The 17,986-nt window shown below is 37.8% G+C and overlaps 1 pseudogene; it reads left to right on the top strand.

Moving 5' to 3' along the window:
- Positions 1 to 636: 636 nt before the first annotated feature.
- LOC113343671 overlaps positions 637 to 17,986 on the top strand; it is a 35,376-nt pseudogene continuing 18,026 nt past the window's right edge.

Here is a 17,986-nt window from a genome sequence, read left to right as displayed (position 1 = left end):
AAAGGCTGCTGAAGATGGTTTGATTACAGGTTTTAAAGTTTCTCATCAAGGTACTGTCATAAGTCATTTACAGTTTGCTGATAATTTATTGGTATTTTTCAATGATGATGAGCAACAAGTGCATAATCTGAAGAATATCCTTGTGCGTTTTGAAATTGTTTCTGGCTTTAAAGTGAACTTCAGGAAGAGCATTATAGTAGGTTTGAGGCAGTTACATAATGGTGAAGCTTGTGCTGAGATTTTTGGTTGTACAATGTTTTAATTACCTATAAATTATTTAGGTATTCATCTGGGTAGTAAATCAAAATGCAAGTCTATCTGAAATGTTATTGTGTAAAGATTTCAGCAGAAATTAGCTTCTTGGAAAAGAACTTATTTATCAAAAGGACAGAGGTTTATTATGATACAAAGTGTTCTGGAAAGCCTTCCAATATACTATCTATCAATTTTTCAGATGCCTACTTGTATTTTGAAAGATTTGGAAAGAATTATGAGAAACTTTTTGTGGGGGTCTTCTAATACTGTCAAGAAAAGGAGTTGGGTTCATTGGTCTAAAGTGTCATTAGAAAAACGCAATGGGGGTGTTGGTATCAAAAAGTTGCAGTTAATAAATAAAACTTTACACTCCAAATGGATATGGAGGTATGGGTCTGAAAAGAAAGCTTTATGGAGAAGGAATATTAATCAGAAGTTTGGAGGAGATACTAATGCCATTTCCCTTAACCATTCTAATAGAGCTGTGTGTTATAAATTATGTTTTGGAATTTAGAAAAGTAAAGAATTTGGTACTAGTGGATGTCAGTTAACTTTGGGTAACGAAGAATGTATTTTGGTTTGGAGAAGGTACATGGATAGGTGATCAACCATTGAAACAAGTTTCTCCTACTCTTTTTAAACTTTCTAAGAAGAAGACAGCTGTGGTGAAGGATTTGATCTCTTCAGATGGTGCATGGGATTTTCATTTTCAAGGAATTTGAATGAGCATGAGTTATTGGAGGTGATTCAGTTGCTCAATATTATTGGTGACCCTACTTCTATTCTATCTGTTCAAGAGGATGTGAGAAGCTGGAGATACGGTAAATTTTTTTTTCCTGTTGCCAGTCTTATCAAGCAATGGAAACTGAAGGATTATTGTCTTTCCCTGATAAACAATTATGGAATGCTAAAGTTCCATTAAAGGTGTCTTTCCTGGTATGGATTTTGTATTATAACGGATCACCCACTCTAGACTATCTCTATAAGGAAAGTATGGTTCAAGACTCTAATTGTCTTCTTTATAGGAATATGACTGAGACGAATGAGCATTTATTCTTACACTATAAAACTGCTTTCGAGGTACGGTCTTACTTCTTAAACAGTTTCGGTGTTAATTGGTCTTTTGCAAGCAATGTTAGAAGAACAATATGGGAATGGGGTGCCAAGAAAGTAAGAACATGATTAAAAAAATATGGCCACTATTGCCTTTTGCTATTTGGTGGACTTTGTGGAAGGAGAGGAATGATAGGCTGTATAATAATTTCTCAAAAAGCATTAAGCAACTAATTGTAGATGTAAAATGCTTGGTTTACAATTGGGGTTTAAATTCAGGATTATTTTCGGGTTTTAGTTTCTCAACTTTGATTTGTAATTGAGATGCAGTAGTGCATTAGTCCGTGTAACTTTGTTTTCATTTCTTTGTCACATTTTCTGTGACTTGGAACTTTTTATAAAATTTTCCTTTTATTGTCAAAAAAAGGAAGAATAGGGCAGTAAAAAAATTGTTTTATAAAATATACCTAGATAAAAAAAAAATCCTATTTACTCTTTGCAACCCATGCATTTTTTTTTTCTTTTTACTTTTTGTGTTCTTTTTTTCTTCTAGATCGGAAAATAAAAAAGGAGAGAAAAAGAATTAGGGAATTAATATTCATTTAAAACAATACAAGGTAACTCATTAGTGCTTTTAACAGATTATCAATTCACTAATCATCCTATCTTATTAATCGATTTATTCTTTTTTTTTGTTAAAATTAAATTTAGGGCATAAATTGAATCAATCAATCAATAATTATCATATAAAGGAGGATCATTTTTTTTTATTTGGAAACCCTACATTCAACTTTACATTTTTTTAAAGAATTTAAGGTGTCATGTGGCAAAACAATGTGTTTAAAATAAAGGACACAATAACTTTAAAATACAGGGCCACATAATTCATCTTCGTGTTTTCGCCAAATTATAGACATGTCTTTTACAAGAATCAACGATATTTTTCAAACAATGGGTTTAAAATAAAGAGACACAACTTATACAACAAAGTGCAAAGTAACGGGTTTAAAATAAATGAACACAACTGATGTAGCAAAATATATAATGGGTTTAAAATGAAGGGACTCAACTTATATCACAATTTTTCTTTTCAAGAAAAATCACATTTATTTATTATGTGTTTATCACATTAAAAATATTTTTATAATTAAGTTAGTATCATTGCATTGCATATAGTAAACATATTGTGGTAATAAGTGATCCAAAAAGTCTTATTATTTTATAAAGTTTTACGTCGATATGTTCCCTCTTATTTAATATATTTTTTGACTTCATCTTTTTGTTCTATTGTATTTTTAATCAAGATCTAATAAAATAAATAGTTGCTTAAGTGTGTTAAGAAGAAGGCCTAAAAAATATCTAGTTTTGAAAAAGCGGGGGTCTAACAACACCACCCAATATTTTGCTTAGCAATCTGTATGGACAAACTCCAATATAATTTTTATGAGAATCAACTAGACAGTTAGACTCAATCAATAAAAAGATATATCAAAGAGTTTATATCTCAATCTCTCGATTTGATCTTTACTCAAGCAAATAGAAATCTGCGAGTCTTTATCAAAGAGAGATAACTTGGACGGTACCAAAGACCAATGTCCAAGGATCAATCAACAACCAAAGGTCGGATTTACAATTGATGATCTTTAAAGCACAACCTGTATTATTTCAATTATATAGAAAATATAATGCGGAAAATAAATAACACAGACACCAGAAGTTTTGTTAACGAGGAAACCACAAATGCAGAAAAACCCAGGGACCTAGTCCAGATTGAATACACATTGTATTAAGCCGCTACAGACACTAGCCTACTACAAGCTAACTTCGGACTGGACTATAGTTGAACCCCAATCAGTCTCCCACTGATTCAAGGTACAGTTGTACTCCCTACGCCTATGATCCCAGCAGGACACTACGCACTTGATTCCCTTAGATGATCTCACCCACAACTAAGAGTTGCTGCAACCCAAAATCGCAAACTTGATAATAAACAAATCTGTCTCACACTGAAAAGTCTATCAAAGGATAAATTTGCCTCCAACAAAAAACCCTAGGTTTTTGTTCCGTCTTATGATATGGAATCAAGGTGAACAGGAACCAATTGATAATCCGGTCTTATATTCCCGAAGAACATCCTAGATTAATCAATCACCTCACAACAGTCTTACTTGTATAAACAATAGGACGTCGAGGAATCACAAACAATGAGACGAAGATGTTTGTGACTTCTTTATCTTGCCTATCGGAGAACTCTCACGATCTCAATCCAATCAATAAGATTGCACTCGTACGATAGAATATGCGAGATCAGATCACACAACTACGATAAAAGTAGTATCGGTCTGGCTTCACAATCCCAATGAAGTCTTTAAGTCGTTAACCTGGTTTTAGAGAAGAAAACCAAATGTTAGAGGAGAATCGACTCTAGCGAGCGCACTAGTATCACACAGACGTGTGGGGATTAGTTTTTCCCAATGCTAGATGTCTCCTTTATATAGTCTTCAAATCAGGGTTTTGCCTTAGGTACAAAGCAATCAATATTCACCGTTAGATGAAAACCTGATTTAGATTCAAGATAATATTTCTCAACCGTTAGATCGAAAACTTAGCTTGTCACACACACTTGAGATATACGTTTACTGGATTTGTGAAAACCGTGCCCAAACGTGTACGTGTATGTTGGTTCAACATAGTAACCCAAAAGGTTAACCATATGAGCATTTCATATTAATCTTGTTCTTCTTCACCATAACTAGTTCAATTGACTCAAATGAACTAGTTAGAGAGTTGTTCAATTGCTATGAGATCTTATGTAACCACACAAGACACAATTGAAACAAAGATGATTCGATTCGATTTGAATAGGCTCATGAACTTTATATCCACGGTTTACATACTGCATTCCTTAGTAATTTAAGTTTCATGTTTAGAGCACATCTTTAGATCATAAACCATACAAGTTCGCAAACAAGTTCGCGGACTTAAGACAACCGACAGAGTTTCCCAAACTCAGCAGAAAATCTCGCGGACTAGGTTTGCGGACTTGTACATCACGAACGAATTTGGAATCCCAGCAGAAATTCTCGGTACAAGAACTTCCAAAAGTTCGCGTACTTGGCAAAGCCAATTCCTCCGGTTTCTCTCAATCAACAAAGTTTGCAAACTTCGGATTAAGGAATAGGACTTATGCACATATGTGTTACCACACAATGCACAACACATGGGGGATAGAAAATTGTTAGAGCATAGCTCGGTCGACCTCGCATGCGTTGCTATATCAAGCATGTTTGTAAATGTTAGTGATCAAAACTATGAGTCTTGATTTCTAGTCTACATAGCTAAGTCTCGGACTAGGATAAAAAAGTGTAGTTGAGCTCAAGGACTTCATGCCGATTCATCATACAACGACGAAGATCTACTAAAGGAACCGTGGAACTTCATCAACAAAAAGGTATGTGGAGACTTGAACTTATCTATCACTCAAAAGTCTATCTCTTCTATCTCCTACTTCTTATGAGACAAAAGTCGTATGCTATATAGACTGGATCATACACATTTGATATTTCGAGCCGAGTATATCTCGCCTATCTATATCTAGAAATCATGTGTTGGTAAAGCGTTTCACTTTGATCGGGTTTATCTTCACCTAATGACGAAAGTCATAATATTTCAATCACTTTGAAATTCGCTTTGACGAGAAATAGTGTAACAACTATATAACGTCCTCTAAGAATGTTTCAATGGTTGGAATGAGAGTTTAGGTCAATATAACCAATGATGGATACAAGCATTGTGTGGTAACACATATGTGCATAAGTCCTATTCTTTAATCCGAAGTTTATGAACTTTGTTTATTGAGAGAAACCGGAGGAATTGGCTTTGCCAAGTCCGCGAACTCAGTTCGCGAACCGACGGAAGTTCTCTTGCCGAGAATTTCTGCTGGGATTTTCCAAAAACTCGTTTGCGTGTTTAGTCCGCAAACTCAGTCTGCGAACCTAGTCCGTGAACTGGCAGAAGTCTCCTTGCCGAGATTTTCTGCTGAGTTTGGAAAACTCTGCCGGTTGCCTTATGTCCGCGAACTTGTTTGCGTACTTGACTGGGTTATGATCTAAAGATGTGCTCTGAACATGAAACTTAAATTACTAACGAATGCATCATGCAAACCGTGGCTATAAAGTTCATGAGCCGATTCAATCGAATCGAATCATCTTTGTTTCAATTGTGTCTTGTGTAGTTACATAAGATCTCATAGCAATTGAACAACTCTCTAACTAGTTCATTTGAGTCAATTGAACTAGTTATGGTGAAGAAGAACAAGGTTAATATGAAATGCTCATATGGTTAACATTTTGGGTTACTATGTTGAACCAACATACACGTACACGTTTGGGAACGGTTTTCACAAACCCAGTAAACATATATCTCAAGTGTCTGTGACAAGCTAAGTTTTCGATCTAACGGTTGAGAAATATTAGCTTGAGTCTAAATCAGGTTTTCATCTAACGATGAATATTAATTGCTTTGTAACTAAGGCAAAACCCTGATTTGAAGACTATATAAAGGAGACATCTAGCATTGGGAAAAACTAATCCCCACACGTCTGTGTGATACTAGTGCGCTCGCTAGAGTCGATTCTCCTCTAACCTTTGGTTTTCTTCTATAAAACCAGGTTAACGACTTAAAGACTTCATTGGGATTGTGAAGCCAGACCAATATTATTTTTATCGTAGTTATGTGATCTGATCTTGCATCTTCTATCGTACGAGTACAATCTTATTGATTGGCTTGAGATCGTGAGAAATATCTGATAGGCAAGATAAAGAAGTCACAAACATCTTCGTCTCATTGTTTGTGATTCCTCGACGTCCTCTTGTTTATACAAGTAAGACTGTTGAGAGGTGATTGATTAATCTATGCTGTTCTTCGGGAATATAAGACCGGATTATCAATTGGTTCCTGTTCACCTTGATTTCATATCATAAGACGGAACCAAAACCTAGGGTTCTTCTGTGGGAGACAGATTTATCCTTTGATAGAATTTTTTGTGTGAGACGGATTTGTTTATTATCAAGTCTACGATTTTGGGTTGCAGCAACTCTTGGTTGTGGGTGAGATCAGCTAAGGGAATCAAGTGCACAGTGTCCTGCTGGGATCAGAGGCGTAGGAGTACAACTGTACCTTGAATTAGTGGGAGACTGATTGGGGTTCAACTATAGTCCAGTCCGAAGTTAGCTTGGAGTAGGCTAGTGTCTGTAGCGGCTTAATACAATGTGTATTCAATTTGGACTAGGTCCCTGTGTTTTTTGTGCATTTGCGGTTTCCTCGTTAACAAAACATCTGGTGTCTGTGTTATTTCTTTTCCACATTATATTTGTTATATAATTGAAATAATACAGGTTGCGCGTTTGTGATCATCAATTGGAAATCCGACCTTTGGTTGTTGATTGATATTGATTGATCCTTGGACATTGGTCTTTGGTACCGTCCAAGTATTCCTTGTGTTTGATTAGGACTCGCTGATTTCTATTAGCTTGAGTAATATAAAAAACAAGAAAGAGATATTAACTCCTTGAGATACTTTTATCTAGATTGAGTATGACTGTCTAGTTGATTCTCTTGCAAAGTATTTCGGAGTTAGTCCATACAAATTGCTAAGCGAAATATGGGTGGTGTTGTTAGACCCCCGCTTTTTCACATCTAACGATAACCATCCATCTTTACCACTTTTTGTGGATCAAACACCATTAAATCATGATATTTATGAGCATAAAGACTTTTGTGAAGAATCTACCCAAAAAAGTAAACAAGCTCAACATACAAGTACTCCAAATATTCAGGTATAGGTATTAATGTCTAGAAATCTGATTTTTTCACATGAAATCGCCATTGTACGTCTGAGAAAAACTCAATGCCGGCATAGCGAAAGCTTAAATACAATGCCGGAGAAGTGGTATTCGCCATGGCATTCAAACTTTTGCCATGCCCACAAGCCATATTCCTCAATTTTTCACGTAAGTTAGCATTGCATCTATATAAGAAAACAATGCCGAGGAAAAGTAACTTTTCACTTACCACAACCAATATTAAATTTAACTTAACGTTCAATGCCGGCTGGATACTAAAAACATACAGAGAGATGGGTGCTCCCAATTTCAATGCCGGCATTGGCGTGTTTTTCCGTGAATGCCAGAACACTTTTGGGGGGATTGACCTTCGGAGCGACACTCTACGTCGGCAAAATTTTCAAGGCGGTCATAAAATAATGTTTATCTGGAATGCCGGTTGTCGTTTATCGGGATTGCCGGCTGTGTTTACCATTCAGGGGTTTAGGAAATTTTAAAATCACATTGTCGTCATTGCAATTTGTTTATCGAGGATGCCGGCTTTGCTATACCGGCATGACGTTGTAATATCAGACAACGCTGGAACCTCTTTACCGGCATAGGTTACTCTTTTTCTTTACGGCTTATTATGTATTTCAACTAAATTTTATTTGTTTGTTTCCTAGATTGCACTATACAAGGAGCCGTCATCCGGAAATCCATTGGTTCGGGATACGTCAGAGTATATCTGATCATGGTAGGTTAACAAAAAGCTAGCTCATTAGTATCATTATTTGTTTCGAACTATACTTTGGGATTGCATGTAACCTCTTTTATTTGTCCTTATGTAGGGATTAACAAATAAACAAGGTGTAGTTCAGTGGGCCCTGAAAACGGGACGTAGGAATATGTGTGTGCTCGTGAGGAACACTCAAAGTTCAAAGACCAGGTTTGAGATGGTCTGCGATAGAGCTGGGAAGTAAGAGAAGAACAACTACAAGAGAAAGGATTATGTATATCCAAAGAAAACAACAAGGGAATACAAGACTAATACGAGGAAGGATTGATGCCCATTTAAGCTTGTATTCCAATTGAGAGGTGGTGAACGAAAATGTAGAGTATGGTTCGACTATCATAACCATGAGGATCCGGACACTTTTGTTGGTCATGCCTTAGTTGCAAATCTAAAACCTCATGAAATGGATGACGTTAAGAAATTGAGTCAAAGCATGCATGAAACCAAGAAAAATTCTCAACGGCTTCAAGAAAAAGGATGAGACGAATGTTTTTCTACGTACAATATATAATGCAAAGCAACAATTAGAAGGGTGAAATGGAAAGGTAGGACGGTTATGCAATAATTTGGGAAGTTAGCAACCGACTACAACTATACACGCGTCATTAAAAAAGGGCCGAACGACAAGGCCCTTCAAATATTCCTTGCGCATCCGTTGTTTGTAAAATTGGCTCATACAAACTTTGGTGTTCTTATGATAGATTGCACCTACAAGACAAACAAATACTATATACCATTGTTCAACATCGTGGGACAAACGTCGGATAAGGTAACATTCACGTTGGTTTGGTGTTGGATGCGAGACGAACTAGATTATAATTATGTTTGGGATTTACGACAATTGAAAATGTTCCTCCGGGGAAATGACCTTCTGAGGGTCACAATAACCGATAACGAAGACGCATTAATGAGCGCAATATCTGAAGTTCTCCCGAATGCATAAATTTTTATTTGTACTTATAATATAAGGTGCAATGTGTTTAAGCATTGTCATGGGGTTTTTGAACCCACAAAGGAGAATATTAAGAAGAGAATAATTGATCCACTTGAGGAACAAGTTTGGATAACAAACTGTCACCCGAAGTAGATAAAGAAAAGAGGAAAAAAAATCAAGAGCAAGTGGACAATGAATATGAAAAAAAATGGTTGTAATTTCTTCTTCGAGGATATATACAAAACCAATTTGGAATGATTTATTGCTAATTGTAATGAACGGTATCCAAGTGTGGTCTCGTATTTTCGGAAGCAATGGTTGGATAAGTACAAACACAAATTTGTACATGCATGGACAAAACGGTATAGACACTATAAAAATGAAGCAACTAGTATTGTGGAGTCCGCTCATGGGCGATTTAAAACTCTCCTTGAGTCTAACCAAGGAGGTGTTTTTATGGTGACTTTGGAAATGGAACAATACTTCAAGAATGATATCGATAGGATCAAGAAGCATTTTCAAAATATCTCAATGGAGAGGATGACTCAATATATTAAATATGGAAAGTTGCTTTGAGGATTAGAATTCAATGTGTCCCAATGGACAATAAAACATATGATAAGACAAATGATATGAGAGATAAACAACGGCAACCCGGGTGATGTGTGTATTTATAAGGACCCCCAAGCACGTCAACGGTATTAGACCAGTCAAAAGACGAATTAACCGTTAATGACTCGATTAGTTAACGTGGATTTTAATTAAAAGAAATTAATCTAACAATGATCTAGATACGAAACTAGAATCACTAGATAGATCTCGAAAAGTTATGCGAATTGGACTACTCGAACGTGTCATTCGCATACCAGACGAAGAAGAAAACACTCGAATCGTAAGAAGGGAAAAATAGAATTTTGTAGAGAACCGACCTGGCTGCCCTGATCCAACTTCTCTGGGTGCCTCAGTATTTTTTGTTGGTCTTATAAACAAAACCAACCGAAGAAGATTAATTCTTCTTATCTTATCTCTTCTTTCTCCCTATTTCTTCTTCTTCTTCTTTCTCTTTCATTTCCCTGTTCCTCTGCTTCTTGTAGATGGGGAAAAACGATTTGCTGGTTTTTAAGGAATTAAGGAGACGACCGTACGGAGGAGACTCCTCGAACCGAGCGAAATGTTAAACCTCACACAGATGCACCGCTGCAAAGGGGGTGCTTTAGATTCGAGAGATCAATCTGTAGTACTCCGGCCTAAATCAAGACAATGACCGTTCCAGAGTAAATTCGGTCACAAGAGAGGATGGGTTGATCTGTAGGAGGGAAGCTGGGAAATGTGTGGAATCAATGGTAATCAAAGATTGTGGGTGTCTGAATTCTGAATATGATAAGCTCTGAATGATTGAAATTGCTCAATTGATGAGTTGATGATCTCGTGTTGTCGATGAGACGTGAGATTGATGATACTGTTGATGCCGATGATTCAATCATGATTCAAAGACTTATTTATATTGCTGGAATTTTAGACACCATGACTCCATGAAGTGTGACAGTTGATGGAATCAAGGAGTGGGGAAGTGGGGATCGTGTTTGAAACCAGTTTCTCAACGTGTTGAGACTTGGCCGATTTTCCACCCACTACCTCGTGAATTCCTTCAACTGATTGCACGACTTGCTCACATTCCATCGTGTGTTTGAACACACGTGCCGTAGACCTCCAGACCAAAACCCTAAGTGATATCCCCCCAAAGTGACACGATTGACGTCTCGTGGTATGTTAGTCAATTGATGACTTCGTGGTTTGATGGGACGATGAGTCCATGTAATTGCTGAGTTGAACATGATGTTCTGAAACTCATGAGTTGAACATGTCATGAGACAGAGGTATAGTTCTTACGATGAAGTGAGCAAGTATTGCTCATTCGATGGATTGTTGAATATTGATTTTTGAACCAATATTCCTTGGTTTGAGCAAATATTTATCATCTGAGCAAGTGTTGCTCATGTGATGAATTGTTGAATATTTGATCGTCTGAGCATATGTTGCTCATCTGATGGATTATTGGCAGCGTACCAAAAATATTAATTAAAATATTGGTCGTTGAACCGAGCATAATTAATAAAATTAATGACTATGAGGTCGTCGTAAAATTATTAAGGTTGGAATCTGGAATGATGATCCTGGGATTCAGAAACCCTAATTTGATCAATTGATGATCAATTCATGGTTCGTCAGAATTTCAACCATGGGACGAAGGAGGGAGCGACTACATGGGACCGTGGATCAACCATGTAGTGTCCATATGCTCACGTGAGCAAATACAAAGAACTCCTGAAGAGTTGACGATTTGTTGGTGAAAGAATGATTAAATGCTGGTTTAATCATTTATTCGAAAATGCTCGTCTGAGCCTTAGGTGAGAAAACCTAACTAATTATGACGAAGTGAGGAACCGACCATGGGTCATGAAACCAAAGCTGGGTAGTCACGTGACCGCTTGATGATCACTTCATGAAAATCCAAAGTGTTTGGAAGAGTCTTGGACCTAATACGTGCAATTGTGCAAATTAGGTCAAAACTGTGAAACTTGATGGGACCGGCTTCTGTAATCCAAAGAGCCAATCTTGGTCAGTCAAGATAGCGTTCTCGTGTCCCCAAGGCGTCCACGTCTCAGTCCTGAGAATTTTGATATTTTCTGGCATGCAATTGAGCATCCATTCGAGAAAATATGCCAAAATTAGGGTTTCGACGAAACTGAGGAAAACACCATGAGATGATGGAAAATAATTATAAAATAAGGAATAAGGAGGCGTGGGACCGCCGAGGCCAAGGCATGGTCGGCCGGTCGTGGCCACGGTCCCGTGGTGCCTTTTTCTTAATTTTATAATATTTTGATGATTTTATGAAAAATTCATGAATTTTGAGAAATTTGATGAATTTAGGGAGTTTCCATGAATTGAAGGAGTTTTCATGAGTTCAGGGAAGCAAAAAATATTAAAATAATAAAAACAAGGGCGTGTGAGACCGTGGAGGCGCGGCCGGCCGGCTAGGGCCCGGTCCCACGAGTTTTCATAATTTTTAATATTTTTTTAGGTATTTTTTCATGATTTGTGGGAATTTTTCCTAATTTTAGAGAAATACCATGAAATCAAGGAATTTGATGAATTCAAGAAAATTAAAAATAATAATAAAACAAAGGGGCGTGTGGGACCGGCTAGGGCATGGCCGGCCGGCCAGGTCCCGGTCCCACAAGTTTTCATAATTTATTTTATTTTATTATTATTTGGTGATTTGTGCAAAATACCATGAAATCAAGGAGTTTTTTCATGAAATCAGAGAAATAATAATAATAATAATAAAATAATGAGGAACCTTGAGGTGTGGAGCCGGCTGAGACCAAAGCGCGTCCGGTTGGCCCATGGTCACGCCCCACACTCCTTTCCTTAATTTTATATTATTTTTTATGGATTTATGACATTACCATGAAACCGAGGAGTTTCCTCGAGACGAAGGAGATTTGATCAAATGAGAGAATTTTCATAAAATCATGGAAAATAATGTATTAAAAATATAAAACTGGCGTAGGACTGACCACGACACGGTCGGTTGGTCGTGTGTCCGTGTTCCCAGCACCTTGGTCAATGTTTTTAATTATTTATTATTTTCTTCCCTATTTTGCATAGGTTCATCGTTTCGTTGTATTTTGAAATACTCGTTCGTGAGGTGACTGTTAGTGCATCGTCGTTGAACACACTTTCACCATTTGTATCGGGGCTTACTTAGAGGTAGCTCAGACGCCCGGTTGTTGATTATTTATTACTAATTGTGGAATTCAGTGGAAAATAATTCACAAAACTGAGTAATAAGATGTTTATTATTAATTCATAGGATCAGCTGAGGATTCGACTAATAAAATGAGCATTACCATTCCATGGGATCGTAGATTCGACCATAGAATCAGAGTAATTAAGATTTATCTATTACCATTTATGAGACCAGTTGTGGATTCGATCATGAAATCGGAGTAATGAGATAATATAGTTATTGCTATTCTATGAGATCAAGCCGTGGATTCGATCATAGAATCAGAACAATTGTTTATTGCCATTCCATGGGACCAGTCGTGGATTCGACCATGGAATAGGAGCAATAATAGATTATTCTGGGAATTCAGTAGTGAATGTCACGGAAAAATTAATCTTAATTAGGAATAATTAACTTTGTGGCTCTATACTAGCAGAGCAAGCTGTATAGGAGCATCAATTATCCCGATATGAGCTTGTCGGTAAGTCATATCCTTTATATAGTCAGGGTAAACTCGTTGTTTGTTCCTGAAGACGTTATCGCTCCATACTAGCAGAACAAGATGTCTACGAGCCGTCCATCTCGTGATACTATATAGAAATAATCACTGAAAGTGTTCAGTATTCATGAGATATGACGTTGTCCAGTCGTGAGACTACATATCTACATGTACTCCGAGAGAAAGTACTTTCCGTTGAGAATTCGATGAGTGAACCGTGTCTCAATACTCACGTCTGATTGCTGGATCGTAGCTTCGTATAATTATGAGTTTACGATTTTAGCCCTTATCGATAATCCACCATCTACATTAAGTCCCCTACTTACTGAGGAAAGTTGTCTTCCTCAGTCAGCATTAAATGGTGATTTTCCGGCCATAAACAACAATACCAGTAACTGAATTTAGTCGTAAGTTGAGACGTTACCGGATTTAGAGAGCATGAGCAGACCACGACTTGATGAAGGCTTCAATGTCATGATTGGAGTATCGTTTGGTGAGCATAAATTTGTGTTGAACCGCTGGTTTGGACGACGGGTCCGTGATTGGTCAGGATTCGCGGGACGGGCCCAATAAGGAAATCCTTGGAAAATTAGGTTTTGGAAATAAAAAATTGTATAAAAGGAATTAATCATTTTTTTTTAATTTCTCCACGTCCAGCTCTCCATCACCTCTCCTCCTTCACTCCAACAGGAGAAGCTTGAAGTTCCGCCCCCACCGTCGCCGCCGGCTAACTTCCGGCCGACCAGGTGCGTGCGTGCGTTTTTTTTTTTTTTTTTTTTGATGTTTGCTGATGTTGTGACCTTCATGAGTTTTCATGTTTTGATCATGATGAAACCATATACATGTGTATATATTGGTATGAGTTTTATGAAAACCCTCGTTTTTGAAAACGTATGTTCGTTCGATCGTTAGTTTTGAAAACTAACTATAATCCCTGATTTAGGAGAGATTTTTTTTTAGTATATGAACTTAGGTCCAGTGATAAAACTTAGTGTATGATTTCATGTGTACCAGGTTTTATCATAAAAGAGTAAATTTTCACGAAATCGAAATAATCCTTCGTTTTAAAGGACAAATTACGACGACTCGAAGGAAATTCATATGATGAACTTGTGTCCAGTGATAAAATTTTGCTTATGATCTTTCATGTAAATACAAAACTTTATCATATGTATGAGATGTGAGCTTTCACATTTTTGAAATAAACCTTCGTTTTAAAGACAAATAACGACGATACGAAGGAAAAATAGTTTTTTTTATATATATGCGCGTGACATATATTGTGCAAAATATGATGATATATTTATTTTCATGAGTTTGTTTTCATTAATAAAATCCTTGAGATTTATGTATGCAAGTTGCATTAATTGCTTTTTTCGAAAAATCAAAGCGTGTGTTTTGAGGAACCTTCGAAGATAGACAATATATTTATGATGAAATATTTTATTGTTATAAACTTCATAGGTCAGTTGTGTGAATGTTCACATTATGAAAATTGTGCCGTGATTTCATGAAAAATCAGTTTCGGAAATTAAATAAAGTTTCGTTCGTTTTTGCAGTTTTCGAAGAGACGAACGATTTTGAGGTGTTAACTCTAGCATTACTATCACTATTGTTAGTGGAAGTATAAAAGAGTTAAGAGTTACCATTTTTGCTTGTATTTCCTTGATTTATATCTGGACGGCATACTGAAGTAGAATGTAGTGTGAACCTTTTCAGCTACTCAGCAAAGATGACCAATTCCCAAGCTGACGACGCCTCGAGGGAAGAGATGTGCGTTGATGATGGTATCTCCAGAGATGAGACATGCATGGATGAAACTTCCGTTGGGGGAGACGAAGACGAAATCCCTGGGATTAAGAATGTCCCGAACATAGATGATGCATTCTTTGAAAAAGATATTCCAGGAGCTGAGCAACATTTGAAATCCCCAGTGTATCGTTTTGATAAATCCCAGAACTGTTACTCAGAAGAAATTGGTGACTCCTAAGACAGTGATTCGATTTTGTCTTGAACGAGGGATCTTCACCTCATCAATCATAGAGTTTAAGCTTTCTCGACGACCTTTGGAGAAATTTCCGGCTGGGCGAGGCATATGTTGGGTTTTCCTCATGTGAGGACTATGCTCGACCAGGCGCAGGTGACGAGAGCTATTCAAGCTTCTGGAGAGTTGTTCATTTATCATGACGCAAGTGGTATTGTGGCTCTGTTTGCTCGCTGGTGCATTCCCACTCACACTTTCATATGTAGATGGGGAGAGTTTACCATTACCTTGGAAGACGTGGCGGCTCTGATGCATCTCCCAATCACGGGCAATCTTCCTGGGGATCTTTCAGATGAGGAGACCGCCGTTTCTCATGTCTTGACAGCTGCAATGGAGAAAGCGAATAAGGCTGGTAGTAAAGGATGCTATGCTTCCTGGTTGACACACTGGTGGCCCAAAGACGAGGTTTCTGATAAACCCATCGACGGTATGTTACCCATTGCTGCTTTCTTATGTTTATGGTTGTCCAGAGACGTTTTTGAAGACAGTGGAAACTTGTTGAAGCCTTTTGTGATTCCCTTTGCTATTAAGATGGCTCAAGGTGAGCAACTTCCGATAGGTAGTTTATTCTTAGGCTCCTTGTATTACAACCTGGACTCCTTGATTATAGACTCCAGTGTGTCGAACGGCTCTATGAAGATTGAGTGTTATGCCAACACGATGTTTCTTCAAGCTTTGATGTGGGAGCACTTTAAGAATTATGCACCTACTCCACGTAATGTTCTGCAAGGACCGAATACTGATGCGCGCCATACTTTCCCTGAGAAAGATAATGCTAGGATCATGCGTTGGTCCACAAAGCAGCCTCGTTCTAAAATACGCTTCATTGATGTGTTAGATGAAGAATCTGAGTTCAATTTTCGCCCGTGGGTGTCAGTCCCTGATTATGTTTCTCAGCCGATGACTTTCAATACTGGAGAAAGCACGAGTTTGACGTCTGGTGCGCATCTGAGTGATGGCGAAAGATCTTTCATGTTGAGTTGCACCCCTGGTCATTTGCTATCAGCCACGTTTGGAGAGCTTTCAGTGGAGGAGTATAATATTGATAGAGCAGCTCGACAAATGGGTATGGATCAGTGTGTTCCAACCATACGGAGAAGGAAGCCATCAGTTGAGCAACTCAGGACTCATTTGGATCATACTCACGTGGAAGGGAGTAGCTACTGGTTTCCTGGTTCTGATAGATTCGCCTATGTAACCCCAGGTTATGTAGAATTCTGGGATCAGCAACTTGGGCGTTTGCGTGGCTTTGTAAGATTTCCCAGACCTCCATTCAAGGATCTTCCTTCGGCTGAGATGATTTCCAGTCGACCAAGATTGAAGTATCTTTCTGGTGATAAACGAAAGTCGTCTCCAGGATGCTCTCAGGTATGTTTCTTCATATAATCTTCACGAAATTATAAGAACTGTATTCTGATTATATTACTGGATTTCACCACAGGACGGTCGTAATATACGACCTCGAATCGGTGTAGATTTCTCAGAGACTGAGGCGGTTATTCATGGCGGAGAAGGCAGGCATAAAGGTTATAAGCTGTTACCAATACCGTAAAGTCCCCAGTTGGTGCTTTGGTGAGTTTCCAATTTTTTGTTGTGACTCTTTCTGCCCATATTATTAGGATCTGAAACCGATATTGTTATTCCGTTGCAGATTTTGCTCCATCAAGTATTGATGGTCTTCGGTTCTCCGCCTTTGAGCAAGCAATTCCTGACTTGAGCGATGAAGAAGAAGCTGTAAGTATCTCTTCACATGTTCGATTATGATGCTTTATTGATGAAACGCTAATTGTTTGAGAATATGTCCAGGAGGATGTCGTTATGGAAATGGAGAGTGCTGCTACTCGACCGTCTCTTGAGAATAGAGACACAGGCGTGCCAAGGATTTGGAGCCGAATGAAGTAATGATCCTCCCATCGTTGACACGGACAATCCCAACTCCTTGAACGCTTTGGATACCTCTCAAGTAAGCATATACCCTGTACCTTCTTCATAGAAGTATAAAAGTGCTGATTTTTGAATGAATGAATGTGAATCCATGTGCGTATATGAAAACTTAGTCAAATTTCGTCGTCAGAAAATTCGGAACCCATCTTTTTAGTAAAAATGCCGTAGAATCTTCGTCCGGAATCGGATTTTGATGATATGCATGTGAAAATTCAAGCCCGGAAAATTTCCAAGATTTTCAGAAAAATCTTTTTAAGTTTTGAGCACGTTCAGAGCCTGAAAAAGGCGAAATAGTAAACTTCCAGGAGACTTCCAGGACTTTTTCAGATTGCGCATCACTTGATATTTTGGCCACATCTACTTGATCGTTCATCGGATTGTCATGAAATTTTGACATGTCCTAGAGGACATCAATACGAAGAGAATGGTATATGTCCCATCCTCAAATTCCTTGTAGATTGCTCCAAGTTAGTCTCTTAGTACATAGAGTTCAGTTTCTTCAGACGGACTCATCGTAAAACGTGTTTTCACGAATTTTATGTTATTTGCTCGTGCCTTGAATGTATTATTATGAAATTTGATGATGTTGCATTGCTGGTATACTGTGTTTCATAATATCCTTTGGATTTGTGACTCTAACGTCATGTAATCTTCGTATTAGGTGCTAAATACCGAAGTTGAGGATACTGGAGCCAACGATGATAACTCTAACCATTCTGGAGTTATTGATGAAGAGACAACCATCCCTGAACTTCAAGGACATGATAAGTAGCTACTGATGTTATGGAAACCCAGATGGTTGTTGCCTCAGTGATAGAAGAAACCGAGACAGCAGCGGAGAAT

Source organism: Papaver somniferum, unplaced genomic scaffold, assembly GCF_003573695.1.
Source record: "Papaver somniferum cultivar HN1 unplaced genomic scaffold, ASM357369v1 unplaced-scaffold_65, whole genome shotgun sequence".
NCBI lineage: Eukaryota > Viridiplantae > Streptophyta > Magnoliopsida > Ranunculales > Papaveraceae > Papaver > Papaver somniferum.
This window is presented reverse-complemented; position numbering and strand designations above follow the sequence as displayed.